This window comes from Corapipo altera, unplaced genomic scaffold (assembly GCF_003945725.1).
Source record: "Corapipo altera isolate COAL_440 unplaced genomic scaffold, ASM394572v1 67, whole genome shotgun sequence".
NCBI lineage: Eukaryota > Metazoa > Chordata > Aves > Passeriformes > Pipridae > Corapipo > Corapipo altera.
Window position 1 is genome coordinate 1637452 of NW_020884906.1, and position 17648 is coordinate 1655099.

The 17648-nt window shown below is 44.4% G+C and overlaps 1 protein-coding gene across 19 annotated transcripts in view; it reads right to left on the minus strand.

Moving 5' to 3' along the window:
* FBRSL1 (fibrosin like 1) overlaps nucleotides 1-17648 on the minus strand; it is a 508705-nt gene that overhangs the window by 242988 nt on the left and 248069 nt on the right. The window lies entirely within an intron of this gene.

The window sequence follows — 17648 nt, forward strand, 5'->3', positions numbered from 1 at the left end:
CACCTCAGACTTCAGCATGGAACAAAAATACTGTAATTCAGCGTGAAAGGCAAAGGTGCTTCCTAAGGAAACCACTCACACTGCCCTTTTACGGGATTATGCAGCAACTATCTGCTCGTAGGTGTGTATTAAACACCGCCAGTTTTTCCTTCACAATACATTGCATTTACTAATGTGCAGTTAAAAACAAACCCCCTGCTGATCCAAACCCTATCAAGCAACACTTGTTATGTTTCTCGCCGTTACTATTTGCCCAGCAATAACTTTGCTCCAGAAGTCAGGCAAACTTGTGATGGGAAGTATTTGGAAGCCCCCCCCCAGAGCCCCGTCCCTGCCCTCACACCAGCTCGGGTGACCCCAAACTGCAAGCCACTATTGTTTTAATCTAGAGAAAAGGAAGATAGGGCTGATGCTATTGATCAGCCCAACAGACCATCAAGACCTACCAGATACGTCTGCTACTAATCTATACTTTGTGGTTCACGGGAAGGTAACTGCACATGACGCACGTGCCATTCATCTCTGATAACGCGCCGACAATAATTAGCTCGTGACGTTTCTTTGTTCCAACTTATCTTTGTATCTCTGCCTATCTCTGTCTCCTCTTCAGAGACATCCTTTCAGACTACCCTGTTCCTGATATTTATTTGCCATGAGCACACCACTGGCAGGCATTGTTAACTTTAAGGCACCAAGTAGAAAGAGCTCTCTGCTATCTGAATTATTTGTAGTATTTCCCGGCTGAATGTGGGTGTTTAAAAAAATATATTTCAGAGCATCAAACAGGAGAGAGAAGGATGAGTTACCTGAAAAGACTTTATAAAGGGCTTAGGATAGACTGATTTAGTAACATCTTATCACAAGGAGACTGCAGATCTTTTAGGGAAAGTTGCAAAGCAGCAGCCAAGCCTGTGAATTGCACATTATACCCTCCTGAATACAGACAGCTTTGTGGAAACAGAACAACCTGTCAGTGTGGCTATTTGACAGCCTCAGGTAGCACTTGCTAACAAGGACAAGCTTTATTTATTTATTTTTAAAGAAAACTCATTTTTATGATTACTTCAAACCAAAGGGAGATTTTGGGATTGAGTTTGAGAACTGTTATTAAATGTTGCACAAATGCAGGGACTCCTTCTGGAAGGTCACGGCTCAGCAAAACAGGGAACCAATTATACACCTGCTCCCACAGCGTGTGCTCAGGCTGCACAGACACACAGTGATGGTTTCCTCTTGTAAAGACTGGGGATAAATCAGATCTGGGAACAAAAATCACCATCCCTTTAGACAAACAGGGCTGCAGTTCCCTGGACTAAACTCTTCAAATCTTGTTTTCTTTAGAGGAAAAGATGAGTCCTGCAGCTTCCCCTGGGGCCGGTGTTGCTGCAGCCCCAGGAGAGAAAAGGATGCTCACAGGAATACACAGCTCTTACTGCACCAGTGAGAAAATGGCTCCAGCTTCAGACTGAAACCTGTCTCTGTGACATGAAACAGCAGCACTCGCTGCCTTCTTCCCAATTATTCTTCAGCATCTACCACCAACTGAGCCGGTCAAAGGCTGCCTCCGACTGTTTGTTGTCCTCCAAGAAGTCAGCAGCAGGACGCCGCTTTTACACTCCAGGTTAGGTTTCCTCTCCCATCTGGCCTCTGCTATGTCTTCAGAGAGAAGATTTCATTTACAGGCTGTTTGCCATGAAGGAAGGAAACTGCCTGCTACTCCTGTTCTCTGCAGGGATGGTGATCCAGCATGCCTGTGTGCCTGCTCTGCTAACTATCTGCTACGGCTCCGTGGCACACACGGAAAACGCCTATTGACTGCCACTGCCTAGCAAAAACACTCCTGAGAAAAACAACTTTTGCTTTTCCCCCCATGAATATGCTGCTCTTGACTTCTCACTTGGATTAAATTGGCATTTTCAGAGGCAGCACAATGGGATGGCCATTGGGAATGGAGGAATACAGGACTCTCCGTTACTTGCAGTTCAGCTTTATATGGAAAAGATGAACACGAGTATTGCCTCGTGTTCTCTTCAGTCATCAAGTCCAAGGGACTCCAGCATGTTCAAGAAGACAAATGCTGCTGCTCTTTCTTCTTCGTGCCTGGTTTTTATTTCCTCTTAAAAATACATTTAATGAGAATGCTGCAAGCCAGTACCCTGGAGAGGAGGAAGTGGAGGAGAGAATATCTCTTGCCAGTGAAGGTTTTGTGCATGTGGCACAGCCCCATCATAAATCTCCCAAGGAACTGGCATGATCTCCCTATTGACATCAGACAACTACGATTCTCTCCTGCCCTTTTCAGTTCAAAGTGTGTGAAAATCAGAGCTACACTGCAGCCTACCAAGGCAACATTCCCATCACACGCGGCTGAGGCTGAGCACCGCCCTGCCCAGGCCCTGGCCGAGATGGGGCACACCGGGATAGCACGGGAATTAAACCTGGTGGGACAAGGGCTGGAGAGGGCAGTGAGTCACCTGTCGTGCCAGCTGTGCCAGAGGAGCTCAGGAAAGGAGCCAGCCAGGTCCCTGCAGACCGGAGTGTGGGAGCAAAGTGATGGGAAGGGCAGCGGGGACAGCTGGGGGAGCCACAAATGACACACAGGACCAAACCCCCCCCCTCAGCCACAGCTCCCCACGGCTCTGACCCACGGAACCAAACCCAGGCATGCATCCTGCTCACATTGAAGACAAAGGGATTTTAATGATTGAAGTTGCAAGAACGTAACAAAGGATCTTAATCATTTTCCCAAGAACCTGAGCCAGAAAATCTAACACTTACTGTTTGAGTTCAGGTTTGGGCTTGTGGATTTTCTTAGCCCTCCCTCAGGCCTGAAGCCCTCCAACAGTCCTGTTATCCTCAGCTCAGCTGAGGCGCCTGCAATAAGCCATCAGTTCCCTCCTCCTTCCACTTCCACTGTCTCCTTTTAATCATACCAAATCCCTTTGGCACTCGTCTCGGGGTAGTACATAACTCTGCAGGAATTCCATTGTCATGTAGCATTAATTTAATGTCCACTTATTATAAAGTGTTATGGAGAAATAATACAGTGTTCCTGGATGAATTAGAAACCTGACTGCATAATGAAGATGCCGTTCTGCAAGGTGCTGCCTATTGTTCAGCCTCTTATGCTCTGCAGAAGGAAAGTGCTGCTTGTTTTGACAAGCAACTGAAATTTCCGTTTGCTGCTTTAACAGCAATGTTTTAACTGTCATTCTGCGAGGATAAAAACGTTCTGCAGTTCAAAACATTTTTCCAGGATTGATTTGGACATACTCACTTGCCTGTTTATATATATTTTTAAATGTCAAATTAGCTTGGAAGTCTAATTTTCTTGTCCTGGTTGATAAAGCATTTCAGGGCACGGGAGCCAGTGGCATTTTAGAGCAGACCTGTTGTACGACTAAAGGGCAATTTGCAGCTCTCAGTTCGATTTTACTTAAAAAGACAAAACCCAGCTACTGAAGACAAGAGCTCCCATCATTACTTTTTAATAAACATTTTAATCTACTTAGTCAGAACAGATAACTGTGAGAGTGCATAGCTGTGCTATGGGATAATTATCTACTGATACAGAGCTGCAGTTAAAATAAGATGCTCGTTTCCAAAACAGAGCACGTGGCTCAGAGGGGAGCAGGGCTGTGACCCTGTGCCCCCCCAGTTGTGAGTGCAGGACAGCCCTGCCACCACCACACTCCTCTCCCATGCCCACCACCCTCAGCTCCTCCTCTGCTGGCAGAAACGAGCTGCCCACTCAGGGGGTGCAGGTCCCCCCAGCAGGGTTGGAAGAACTGCTCTGGATCGCTTCTGAACGGGACCTGCTGTGGGCTGGAGGTGATTTGGTTCCTGGATGACACTGATTTTAACTTCTCATCTGTGCCCCACCTGCACTGGCAGGAGAAAAGCAGATGCTGATACTTCTATAATGATAAGCACACAAACAATTGTTAAAAGGTGCTGATGACTTTGGCAGCCAGTTTGAAAAATGAGGGGATGACCAGAGGCTGAAGCTCAGCAGAACTGAACGGGACAAAGCAGTCCTGAACAACACAGGACACAGCAGTCAGTGCAAACGCAATCCTTCCACTTTGCCACAATCAACACAATGACTAAAACCAACAGGAACATAAAAATAAACAAATCCACAGGCAACGTCTAAATAAATACAACTGAGGGAACACTGAAGTTGCTGGAACAATGCTCCTTCATCCCATATTTTCCTGGTTTTATTTGCAATATTGCAACAATGTGAATTTCCCAACAGCAGGCAGGAGACTGTGATTCTGCCAGTTAGAAGATTTCAATTATTGATGTTGTGAGACATAACCAAGGCAGGAGCTTTCTGCAAGAAGATGCCTGAGTTTGAAAGCTAAATGTGTTTTTCTAAGGCAAAGATCTTTTAGTGATCAGCATTTCAGGATGTCATGGGATGATGGACATCAATCATCACATGGCAAACTCACCACACTGCTTTCAATGTCCCCTTTTGTGCCTATCAACTCTTTGGTTTAGTCTCAGAGATATGGAACAGAAGTGAAAAACTACGAGCAGAAGAAGCAGGAACTAATTTAATGTCAATTTGTATTTAACCCCACGGGTCAGTGCAGAGGAGGGGAGACTGCAGGCAACACCCAGCACCACACAGCAGAGCACAGGTAACACAGCATCTGTCTGTCTGCAGCAGGGATGTGTGGCTTGGTGGCACTTTAGCCATTCTGCTTCCAAAAAATTAGGAATAATTTTTCTCTTGTTCCAAAGATCACCATTTCAGACATAATACTGCGGTGTTTTAACTTAACGAGGTCGATGGTGTGAATAATTAAAATTACCCGATAAAACAAAAATCAAAAACCCACTTTCCTCCCACGTTTAAAACAGTTACAGGATATTAATTAAAAAGTAACCAGAGGAAAAAAAAAAATTACATTACGCTCAGATAAAACTCCCTGAAAATGAAGGGCTGAAGTGTAACTTAGCAGATCCAGGCAAGACAATGTAAGTGGCAGGGAGCCCTTCCCAGTTTCTCCAGAACAGTTTTTTGGATGGTAAAAGGAAGTGCTGGAAATGAAGTGCCTGCAACTTCCCTGATGTCATGACAGTGGCAAAGAGCTTATGTCAATACTGATGGTAAATAGGTGGTCGTCTGAACAATGAAATCAGGGGCAATCACTACCAAACCCACTGCCAAAGGTGAAGCAGAACGAGACAGACGTGGTGGCCTCTCTCAGCACTGCCCTCCCAGTTCTGCTGGGCAGACACAACTCCCCAACTCCACAACTGCAGTGCAGCCCTGGCAGAGAGCAGAGCAAGGAGGAATCCAGACAACCCCATGGCATGAAGCCTGGCTGCAACCTGCCACGGCCTCTCCTCTTGCTGCTCCTCCAGCTTTCCTCCAGCTCAGGCACTTGACCATGGAAGCAAACTCCTGCCCAGATCCCCGCCAGCGTCACTACGAGGTCTGACAGCAGCACAGTCATCCCTGCCCACAAGCAGCACACAGCCTGGGCAAAGCCTCATCCCTGGGGAAGGCAGAGGCATCCAGGCAGGCTTCCAGGCTCACCCAGCAGCAGGACTGGGAAGGAGCGGCTCGACTGACAGCTTCAGACGCTCCCTGACAACTCACAGTGGCGTGTGGCAACAATCCACCGGCACAAACCCGGCGCTGCAACTTATCACGACTATTTAAAGATGAGTGGCAGCCAGGAGAGCTCCCAGCAGAAGGGAGGAGGTAAGGGGAGGTTCGACAATGAGAGAGAAAACACAAGATGGGGAAACAGAAAAGGAAAACAAGAACCTGTTCCAATCTGTTTTTTGCTCTGTTACGACTGATACCTCTTCCTTCTCAAAATGCAGCAGGCTGTCAGAGGATGAAGGCTCATCACTTATTTGGTCTGAGGAAACTGAGGGAGCTCTGTGTAAGCTTTTGCTACCACTGAGTGAATCAAACCACGTGGGAGAGGGAGAGAACTGGAGGAGCAGCAAAGCTGAGGGCAGTGGCTGTGGCCAGCAGCCACGGAGACAGGGGGGTTCTGCCTTACCTTACCCTGCTGTTATTGAAGCACTGTGTACATCACACACGCCTTTTGCTCTGCCAGTTGTACCTTGGCAACACACAATTCACACTCTTTTTAAAGGTCAGTCTCTAACTATGCAGCTGCACAGCTGTAACTGTAATGGTGCACAGAAGGTCCACAGTGTTCTCCAATGGGAGTAAATAGCAGCCAAACCAGAATATTTTAGAGTTCAAAATAAATTATCTTCTTCTATGCTCACTGGGCTGCAGTCCAGTAAAGTCTTTTTCAACTTGAATTTAATGCAAGACTCTGCAGTGGCTTTTTCAGCACATCTTGAAAGCACACGGGTACTTGCCAGAGCAGGCTGCTTGCATCCATTCCCTATATACTAATTTCCTTCTAGTATAGGTCGCCCCATAAATGTATTTTTCAGTGCTACAAGGCAAGATTCCAATCTCAGTCACGCTGGTGTAAATCTATTATAATTCCATAATCTAGCCTTTAGCATTTTTAATTTCTAAGAACGCCACTGGGGTATATTTACGTCCTATTTTTCTACAGCCTGTTAGGTGAGAATTATAGTTGTGTTGTCCAAAGCACACTCTAATCTCATATGCATCCATTAGTGGCTTAAGAAAAGTAATCAGACTGTCCAATCAGGCTAAGAGATAACACACAAGCCATCATTTACATGTTATCCCTCTCCGCAATATTGTGATTTCCACTTGGCCCCAGGGTAATACACTATCGGTATTAGCAATTTTCCTTGTAAATTAATCAGAACCACCTAGCAAATAATTACAAACTTCTCTTCCAAATCTATTATCTTCAAGTTTAAATGTGGGCAGATGGTAGGCCTTAGGGCATGTTTTATTCCAGGTATGGAATTAATTGATGATTTCTCACATTATAAACAGAGAACTGCAAATTATTGTTGAACCTCTAATTTTTTTCCCTCTCATCCTATTAATGTTCATCCTAGGTAAATGTCTGGCAGCGATGAAATGTGGATTTTAAATACATGGCCAATTTTGATTCAGGTCTGAGAATCACAAGGTTCCTTCTCACTAGCACACTTATATTCAAAGCTTCTCTATAACACTCATCCTCTGATGGGTAAAAATTAATTTATTCCTCAGGCTGCCTGCCCTTGAGTGGAGTTGGACACTTTTCTAAATAGGACTTTGACATGCACAGTAGCTTCAGAATATAAATAGTCCAAGACATTTGGGTTTGAAAATCAATTTTTCCTTCAAATTGATACCCTGGAGCTGAGAACTGATTACTCATTAATTAATTACGCTTTCAAAGAGCACAGGATCTTTGGAAGCCCAGACAAGGGGGAGGGGAGCTCCTGGAGTACCTGGTCCAACGCACACATGGAATATCTAACCTTTATGATTTAGAAGGCCTCTTCTCATTAAGCCAATGAACTGAGATACCACCACCCTTAAAACCAGGATGTAAAGAGAGGTTCATGTAAAAAGTTTCCCTTTCCTGTTCAACGGGTTCTGAATCTCAGGCCTGGAAACCCAGGGACCTGGGAGTCTCCACTCCATCTGAACACCCACCTATTACAGAATTCCACCAGTGCCAAGGTTTGCCTTGAAGGCAACAGCATTGTACTGCACCATTTAAAGCCACCATGTCAACTAAAACAGTTTTGTAATTAAGAATGTATTTTGTGCTCAATACCTCTTCCTCAGAATGGTGTGGTACTTGCTGTTCTTCACTCCTCATAAAAAGGGCATATTCCAAACCCAAAACTATTGCCTTCTGCCCACAGTTTGAGCACTGGTGCTATTGTCAGCTCAGAGATACCTGTTGTATCTTAAATAAAATGAATGTGAGTTGATCATAGGCAGCCAGGGGCCAGTATGGACAAAGAAATACTTTAAATATTATTATTATTATTTGTCTTACTCTATGCAGACAGAGATGGAATTCCTTCTGTAAGAAATAAATAAATACCTCTTTATAAATCACAGCCACACAACAAAGCACTGGGAGTTGAATTCATTGCTTCCTTCCTTTATTATTTTTCTTTATGACTTCCTCATTTGGAACTTCTCCTATTTCATCACTCACATGAATAAAAACAAGCTTATGCAATCATACATCACGCTTCCCTCTCTTTCCTGGAAGGAGGGGGAGGAAATCAGCTCAAAACAACGGGAACCACCAGAGACATTTTCCCAGTTGCGACAAGTGACGAACATGGAGCCAGCACAGTGTCCCTCTCACTGTCATGTCCCTACAAGAGCCCATCAGCACTGCCCCTGAGAATCCTAAACTCCTGCTACAGCCAAGGAAAACCCCAGCAGAACAGCTATGAAAGAGCATTTGTTTTTAGACGTTCCCAAAACTTTGTCAGTACTAACACAAAGCCTGGGTAACAGAGATGGTTCGAGTGCAGAGCTTTGTTCTGGCTTCTCACTCGAGGAATGTCTGTTCTTTGTCAGCAATTCATGATCAGCAAAACGAAATCAGAACAACTAACTGCGTAAAAGACACAAAGACAAACAGCTTTTAATAATGTATAAAGTCGATCACGGTGCATTCCCATGACTGAGATCCAGTGGCAGTACCCAGCAAACAAACCATCCTGATTGCATTAACACAGGATGCCTGATGCACAAGGAACATAATTAATTTTAAACAAATAACTTCACTGGCCAAGGTTCTCAGGAGCAGTGAATCACATCACAACACCCAACCTTTCCCCCACCCTGTCTACAGCTCGAGATGCTTTAAAAGAAGCCCTAATTTCAGAATATGAAGATTATCTTGAAGCATCTCGAGCTGTAGGTGGGAGGGAGGGGGTGTTTGGCATTCCATATTATTACTGGTAGCCAAAACAAGCTTTCCATGCAAATGGCAGGGACTGGGTCCCATGGGGAGGGCACTGCAGAAGCACACCCATCATGCTGCTCAAAGCAAGAGCCTGAAGTTGCACGACCAGACAAATCTCCCATTACAGTGAGAGTGGTGATGAATTCTGTGCTGGGAAAATGTGGTCTCAAATAATTACTTACCAAGCTGACTGTGTATCCTAAGGGGCTGCAGGAAGGATGTTTAAAGAACTGGAGTTTAAGAAGCAGGCAAGCAAGAAGATCGGGGTTTCCATAGAACAAATTCAACTTCCTTGAACAGGAAAAAAATTGGTTTTGTTTATCAAAGTAAGGAAGCCTCTACTATCCCTCTCGGCCTCTTCACTGGTCAGAATTGTTTAGGTAATGCTTGGAAAGGGAGACAGATATAACCAGGAACCATGAACTGCATTCTTTCAGCAACACATTAAGTTTTTTGAAGAAAAACAGGAATATTCAATAATACGGTTTTAAATTAAAAAGAAGGATGGATGTAACTTAATTCCATAATTAAAGGGTTAATTATATGCATGATAAAAATAAGTTTTATGTTTTACCATGAACACCCAATCCCTATAATCTGGTCATAAATAAAAGGGCTGGTGATAAGGAAAGCTGCAGGCAGGAGAGCAACTCACCATCTTTAATGGGCAGTTATATGACATGCTGCTAGTACATTGGCAGTAAATCAGCAGAAACATCTTTTATAGAGTTCTAGTTTTTATGATGTCATTAACTTTCCTCCTTATACTTAAGGGATAATGAAATAAAGTCATGAGGAGGGATCAAAGGATGAGCCCGAACTGTGTAGTTTGAAACAGCCACAGGGGAATGAATTTTGCCCACGCTTTCCTGCAGACATTTTCAGGGCAGAGAGGAGTGAAGAGTGGAGGAGGCAAGGCAGACCACAAAACTTTTGGCAAACCCTGAATAGCACACATATTAATGAGCTGTTTTATGAGAGGAGTTCTTCAAGCAATATTCCTGTGGCTTCAAAACACTGCGATCTAGCAATAATTTAAGCACACGAGGTGGTGGGATCAACACCATGCTCAAAGGACTGGGAAGGTAGGCTGCAGCATCAGCACAGCCCTACTGCAAAATGACAGGTACAACAGCATCTTCTGGTCCTCCTGAATAACTGGAAATGCTGAGCAGGACGGGGATCAGCAGGGAATGCACAGCATCCAGCAACCAGCGGACATTTCTGAGCTAAGGCAGTGACACTGGGACATTATGACAGCTACGAACCATTTGGGTCAAGTCAGGCCTCAATCTAACACAAATGGAAGAAAATGCTGCCAGCAGATCTGGATCTAATTAAAAAAATTAAAGTAAAGCTCCCCCCTGCCTGGCAGCAGTCACTGTGATTAAAGTCATGCCTTTAGGGTTCCTATCAGACGAGCCTTAAAAAGCAGGATGAAGGTTCTAGGTTTTGGTGGTATCTAGAAGCAGCTTTCAGAGGGCTCCCAGAAGGAGCTGGCCCTGCACTCCCTTTCCACAGTACACCCTCTGTGGCAAATAAATAGAATCAATATGGGGTGGGTGTCAGAGCACACTTTTGAGCAACACCTACAACAGGTCTGTCAGTAATAGATTATGCCAACACATATTAGCTGCTGCTTATAACTCAAAATGCTAGTCAAAAGTCACAGCCTAGTTTGTGTAGAACCCCAAGGAATGGTATCCTATTAAAGGACAAGGATAGCACATTTTTTTCCAGTATCACAGAGTATGCATCTTATATATTAGCCATTTTTTCAACACCTCATGACTGTTTACAGCTGCAGACCTCAGGCGTGACCCCCAGCCCTGTGACATGCAGAGCCTGCAACGAGCAAGTGGAGGATGCCTTCAGATAGCAAGGCATGACAGCTTCCTGGGTCCAGGTGAGCATTTCCTCCACCTGCCCAGCTGAGTGATTTGTTCAGCTTCAGAGGAACTATTTCCAGAAGTAACATCCACTAGATCTGGCCCAAACAAGACTCCATGCTAAGTCTGGATTAAAACTACTGCTGTCAGCTTGCTAAGGGCAAGTAAAATTTTAAAAATGTCATTACTACTAAAGAATTAGAGCCTCAATTTCATAAAATGACATCCAAATCTGAAAACTGATAGCAAGAACAATGTCTTGACTTCCTGATCATTCCTTACTGTTTATTGTACTCTCATATATACCCGTTAAAGAGGAAATTTTGTGTATTCCCATTGAAGGAAGATACCCAGTGTTGGCTGTTTCTTAACACACAAATTATATGCAGGCCGGGTCTCCTCCTCCTTGCAGCCTGATGTTTTCCTTCCCTTGTTTTGCATAACTCTGTTCAGAGGATTTTGCCAAGGAAATGAAGACGGAGAAGTTAATTAGCCCATCTTAGGGATCTGCACGAGCACGTGGGAAGCTCTAGGTCAGCGCATCTGCCTGCAAACACAGTGGTCAATTAGCACCAGGAACGTTTATCAACAAGTGCCGTCACATTTCCCACAAGCAACCTTCCAGCAGGACACCAGCCACGTTGGACAGCGAGGCTCAGACGTGGTAGTTAAGATTCTGGAGGCCCCTCTCCCCAGCATCTCACAGCAAAGTCCCGACTCCACTCATCTTCCCACTCCAGTGGAAACTGTCTCCTGGTTGATTTATGCAGGCAGTGGTGCGAGGGAAGAGCAGCCATCCTGTCTGCCACGGAATAATAATGCCTGTGTCAACCTCCCTGTCCATCTCCTGCCTGAGGAGCTCTCACGTGCTCCCCCATCCTCCCTGCAACTGCAGCTCCCTGGAAAGTTCAACCCTGACAAGGCAGAATTAGGGAGGGAGGGAAGCTCCTCCCTGGTGTTATTAAAAGGAAGGGGAGGGAACGGAGGAGCTAATTGTACACATTACAACTCTTTCTAAAAATAAGAAACTGAGTTATCACAGTGTTTCTTATGGGGCTTTATGCATTCAAACTCCTCTAAATGAGGGACTACACCATGCGCTGCATATCGCCATAGAGATGATTGTACACCATTACCCAAAATTGAACTGAGTCTGTTCAACCTACCCTGCACTCCAATTTGTCACAGAAACAGTTTCCCTGGCCCATTCACGTAATGAATGTGGATATGAAGTTAATGCCAAGGAAGATAAGCACCCTCAGGGTTATTTAAGCCTACCCTTCTCTGTCATTCCCTGCATTATTTCTTCGGCAGCATTATATAGGAGTTCAAAAAAGAGAAGCAGAAGTGGAAACAGGGTAGTGGCACATCATTCAGATCTGATGCCAGCATTTACAGTGACCTTGCTGGGTGAAAAATATTTTACTGTTCCCTATTTCAAAATCCAACAGGATCAATCTTAAAATCTGTTTCATTTTCAGAAGATAACAAAGGACATAGAGCATGAGCATACTTTGTTAGGCTAATGTCTCTCCTGTTTCTACAGAAAACTTCTCAAATTCTTCAAATAAATCACATTAATCCAGTGAATTATGAAATGCAGCCCAGGTTTCACAAAGCAACAAGTCATAGCTCAGAAGCTCAGCGCTTCGTTAGGTCACTCTGGGTGAAAGGAAAGGCTCCTGTCCAGGTGAAAGGAAAGGCTCAGCTCCCATTAACACCAGTCAGGTGAGAATTTAACTCTTTTTAGTTGTCCCTTTTAGCTTAAACACAGCCATACAAGTAATAAGGCAAAGTAAACCAAAGGAAAGGGACTGCAGCAAACTCAGAGAGGAATCACTGTTCAGCCAACATTTCCAGATGCTGTTGAAGTCCATCATCACATTCACATCCCACCAAGAGACGTTGCCTATGCTGCAAAGTTTTGCAAGATTCTTTGTCACTGAGCAGCAGCAGTGCCCCTGTGCTGGATCGAGCCTGTACTTGGAAGACAGAAGCAGGATGGAGGTGCCTTGAGATGCAAGGCTTGTAAGCTGGGAAGTTAAAAGCAGCATTAGAGAATTAGGTGTCCAATTCCCACTGAGAACTCCTGGTAATTAGTATCTACAATAATACAAAGGCCCATGCAATTAGTATGCAAAGATGCTTGTGCAGAAGGGCAGGCTGGCTGAGATTTAATTTTTAGGGTTTCCACAGCAATTTTATTTGCGACCTAACACTTGATTTTACCTTCAGCGTTCCACTATATCCCACCTACCCTATCCTTACAGCACAAGCCAGTAAGATTACAAAGCAGGGCTTATCTACAGAGAGCATTTCCCTGCTATGGAGCCTGTGATGTCCCTCAATTTAAATTGCAATGGTTTCTTCTTTGAAGGATTGCTAAGTGGCAAGAACAAAACCTATGACTGTCAGGCTCTAAGCATCACAATTTCTTATGGCTTTACAGCAGAACATTAGGACAGGATGAAGAATTAGCTGTGTCAAGGAGAAAATTTGCTACTGTCAAATTTGTTTAGTTATTCGGAGTTACAAATATGATTTGCTGCTACCAAAAAATCAACTAGGCTGTATTAAAAGTGTAATTTGATACCCGGCTATAAATCTCTTTAATAAAGGTGTGGTGGAAATGATGTTATCCATATATAAAGATTAATCTCTATTTAAATATATATAAATTCAAGAAGCTGAACGATGCCAAAGCCGAAAGGCATCTCCTAAAGTGTGGAAGGTGCTTTGTTACTCCTGGTAAACGCTAATTCTTTTTGCCGCCGCTCGGTTGTACTTTACATTTAACCACACAGTTTTTATTTATTATTCTCACTCTGAACTTCCACGGCATCCCTTTCATCAGTTAAATTCCCCCTTTCGAAACAAACATCTATTTGAACAAAAACAGTCTTTTAAAAAAAAAAAAAAAGGAAGAAGAAGAAGAAGAATCAAAGGATTTTTAGTGAAATGAAGTTTTCTGGACTGAATTACCCAGCCTACACCATAGCATGCTCAGCCACTGGAAATTATTTAGGAACAACCGAAGGATGGGGCCAAAGGCCCGAGGCCTTTATCTGGGCGGATGATTGATGTGCTGCGGGCCCCGCTGTGGCGAACAGCGATTTTTATCTGTTGCCAGCAGCAACAGTCAGGGGCGCAGCGTGGGGCCCGCAGCCGGCCCGGCCGCCCCACCGGCCGCACACACCGACACACAAACGGGCTTTTCAGCCGGACAGGTCTCGTGGGGGGCTCTGACATAAAGGGCCCTTTGGAAAGGCTGGAATTGTCAGCCCTTTGATGGCCGCATGCTGGGCCATTAGCTTCTGTTACTAATTTGTGGTGCATGTGAGAGGGCAGAGCGGCGGGAACACCTGCGAGCGGCTCGGCCGCATTGTGGGACGGGTTTTGTCGGGAGAGACGAGGAATAAAGGACGAGGCATAACCCTTCCATCTAAAGGGCAGATGACACAGGCTATTATCGGTTCCAGCCATCAAAAGGACGGGCTCTGAAGTAACATCAAGCCTTCGTCTAACTCAAACCTGGCAAAAGCAAAGGAACCAGGGAAACTCAGAGTTAATGAGGGGCCATCTGTGACACCGCTGTGCCAGGCTGTGCGGGTACCCTCACACACTGGGATACCCGAGAAGAACCTGTGGAATTCAAGGATAAATCATCACCTGTGGTTGTACTGATTCTGAAACTCATCTCCCCGAGCCTTTGTGTGCAAAATATGCAAGACGGGGGTAAAATAATACCAAAGATGAGGGTGTTCACGGCAGGTGCCAGCCCTGGCCACAAGTGGAAGAAATGCCATTTTTAACTGGTGGGGTAACATCTAAACGCATGGATTCCTGCACTCTGAACACAATGTCACGTTTTTCCACCAGCAGATCCCACAGACCATTAAAGTCGTCGCACAACTGGGCCTGTCCATGGCCCTGAAGGTCTCCCTGCCCCACAGCTGAGGTAACTGAGGCACAGCAAACAGCACGCCCCAGATCCCAGAGCAAGATTACCGGAGAGCTGGGAATACAGCACAGACCTCCTGTCTCCTCCTCCTGGCTTTGAACACAAAACCACGCTTCCTTTGTTGGTTAATATTCAGGATGCCGGAATTATAAGCATTCAAGGCTGCGACTTTAAAGATTAATATAAAAGCAACTTTTGTATTACGTTTGTGCAAGCAACCAGAAAAGTACATATTGTAAAATAATCCACAAGTCGTACTACTGTAGGCCCGCTGCAGTGACTAATGAACATGTTAACTTTCAGGCTGAGTTTCACTGGAGAGCAATTTTTCCAACCAAATTAAAAAGCCTACTTGAGTAACAGAATTATTTACAACTCTCACAGCACCACGGTGTCACAAAAATACCACTCCAACAAAACCAAATAGGTGTCAGAGAACACCACAATATCCAAATAAATCCAACCCCTACTCCAGTCAGAAGGAAGAAAATCCACTGCAGTAGACAGAGTCTGCACTGATGCTGAGGATACAGTTTTATTGAACAAAATTTCTTTAAAACCTGAATTGTACACTCTGTATTCACACTACAGGAGAGCCAGGAACCAGAAACAGGTCCCCATGGCATCAAGCCACTGGGTCACCAGACCTCCAGCTTTGCTGAGTACTTTTTAAATGAGCTGTAAAAAGGTAGCTAAGAAAAGCAAGCCTGTGGTCAAGATGGCTTTGCATTCAAAATATAGAGCTCTGCAACTTTAGTGGTGTTTTTCTTAGGTTGTTTGCAAATTGGAAGAGGTTGAAAACCACCAACAAGACTCCAAGTGAGGTATGAGAGAAACCTACCCTTATAAAAGAGGTTTGGGTAAAATAGCAACAGACTTTGACCAGATTGAAACTCCAAAAAAATATTAAAAGCACATTACTACAAGTCTGAAATGAGAAAATGCCATCAGCAAGGCTCTGTGAAGTTCTGACCCTGGCTCATTGCAATGCAACTTTAATTATGAGTTCTTCCCACCTGTGCCTCCAGCTTCACAGCAATTGAACACATTTAAATGTCTGAAAACCTCAAATCATAGGATCTTGATCAAACCATTGTAAGTTTATTTTCAATGACATGTTTGCCTTGGGTTTCACAACCACTGATAAAAATTCCTTTCTTTTAAAGTAAATTCTGACAAAATCAATCAGCCTGAGAAGGTTCTGGTGAGTGAAGAACAACACACTCAGTAAAGCCACAAGTCACAGCCACACTGAGGTCCTGCTGAGCTGATGAAGACCCACTCCCTCTCCAGGCTGGGTTTTCCTGGGATTCCTGCAACTTGCTACTGCTGTCATTGACAGAGATGAAAATCCTACTGTTCTCCCACTCATTGTCCAAGGCCAGTGAGGTAAAGAGCTACCTGAACAGAATACCCACAAGGATGTTTGCCCAAGGCAAAGATAGATCAGAGATAAGGTTTTGATCAGATCAGGTCTAAAAGATCCCTGAGGTGGAGCAGAAAGTAGTCCTATTGAGGATATTCTTTCAAATTCCATTCCTCAAGCAAAACAAAGGAAAAAACTCCAAAATCTCCTTCCTTGCCCCCCCCCACCTCTAGATAAAACCAGGAGGTAGTGCCAAATGTACTGTTCAGAGGCTGAACCATTCGCCCCAGAGCTGGCAGGCAGCCCCAAAGGAGCTTTGTTTCTGCACATTTCAACATCACTCAACCCTTCCACCCAACCACCTTCTACCCACTTTCCCTGGTTGTCCAACAAGGAAAATTAATGTGAAATTGCAAACTGCCCTTCTAATTTTTCTCTCTCTTTTGAGAACCCGCCCTCCCTTTTGATCTCCCCATGAGCCTGTTTTGATGGCTGACCCAACCACCTGAGCAGAAACTTTAAAGGCAAGTCACTGAGACACTGTGTGTCAGAGCACTTTGGGCCAACAAGATGGGCACCGTTTGGATAAAAAGATGCCAAACTCCCCCCATTGCTAAATACCAATTAATCTAAAGTTCATTTGCATAGCTCTTCATGCATGTTTGAACACATACACTTCATTTAAACTGCATTGCCTGCAACAACTTCCACTGTTTTTCTCATTCAATGCTGCAATAGTGCTGGAAGCTTTTGAGGAACTCATTTCTTTTACGTTTGCAAGACTATTCAAATTTCAGCAGCCAGCTCTAAAAGCCAAGGATCACATGGATTCTGCCAACCCAGCAGCTCACTGGCCATCATTCAACTGAGGAGTTCAACAAAAACCCTTTCCAAAAGCCCTGAGTTGTGTTAATGTTCCTCCCTTCCCCCAAGATGCTTTAAAACCCACTGAGCTGACAGATGAGGTGGGGCCTGACAGGCCACGCTGCCCACAGCACTTGTGCCCCCTGCACCAACCACAGGGCAGCCCATCAGAAAGAGACTGTGGGTCAGCTTGTGCCAACATCCTTCAGATCAAACCATCACCTTTACACATCATTCGTTGGCCTTTATACAAAGAAAAGCGCTGAAATAAAACACTGCTGCACAATCTTAAGTTCTTTTGGTGTTGATAATGAGGCCTTGGCTTTTATTCCCACATTAATGTGTTTTTTTTTTTTTTCCAGAAAGGAAGAAATAAGGGGAAAAAAGCAAGGGAAAAAGGAAGGAAAAAAAGGAAGGAAAAAAAAGGAAGGAAGTAACTATTATAATTTCCTGGAAATACCAACCAATTCTTACCCTCCCTTCTCACATGGGACCAGATACAGTATCTGCAGAAATAAGAAATAGCCCATTTAATTCCCTCCCTGCAAATGCTCTAAATAGGATCCATAAATAGGATTCATATAATGAGGCTGATTCTGGCATGCCTGAAAAAGTTGTACTTGTTAAGAAAAATATTTGAAAAATGATAGATTGCAAGAAGTATCATTGTTTGTGCGTTCTGAAATGCAAATATGCAAATATGG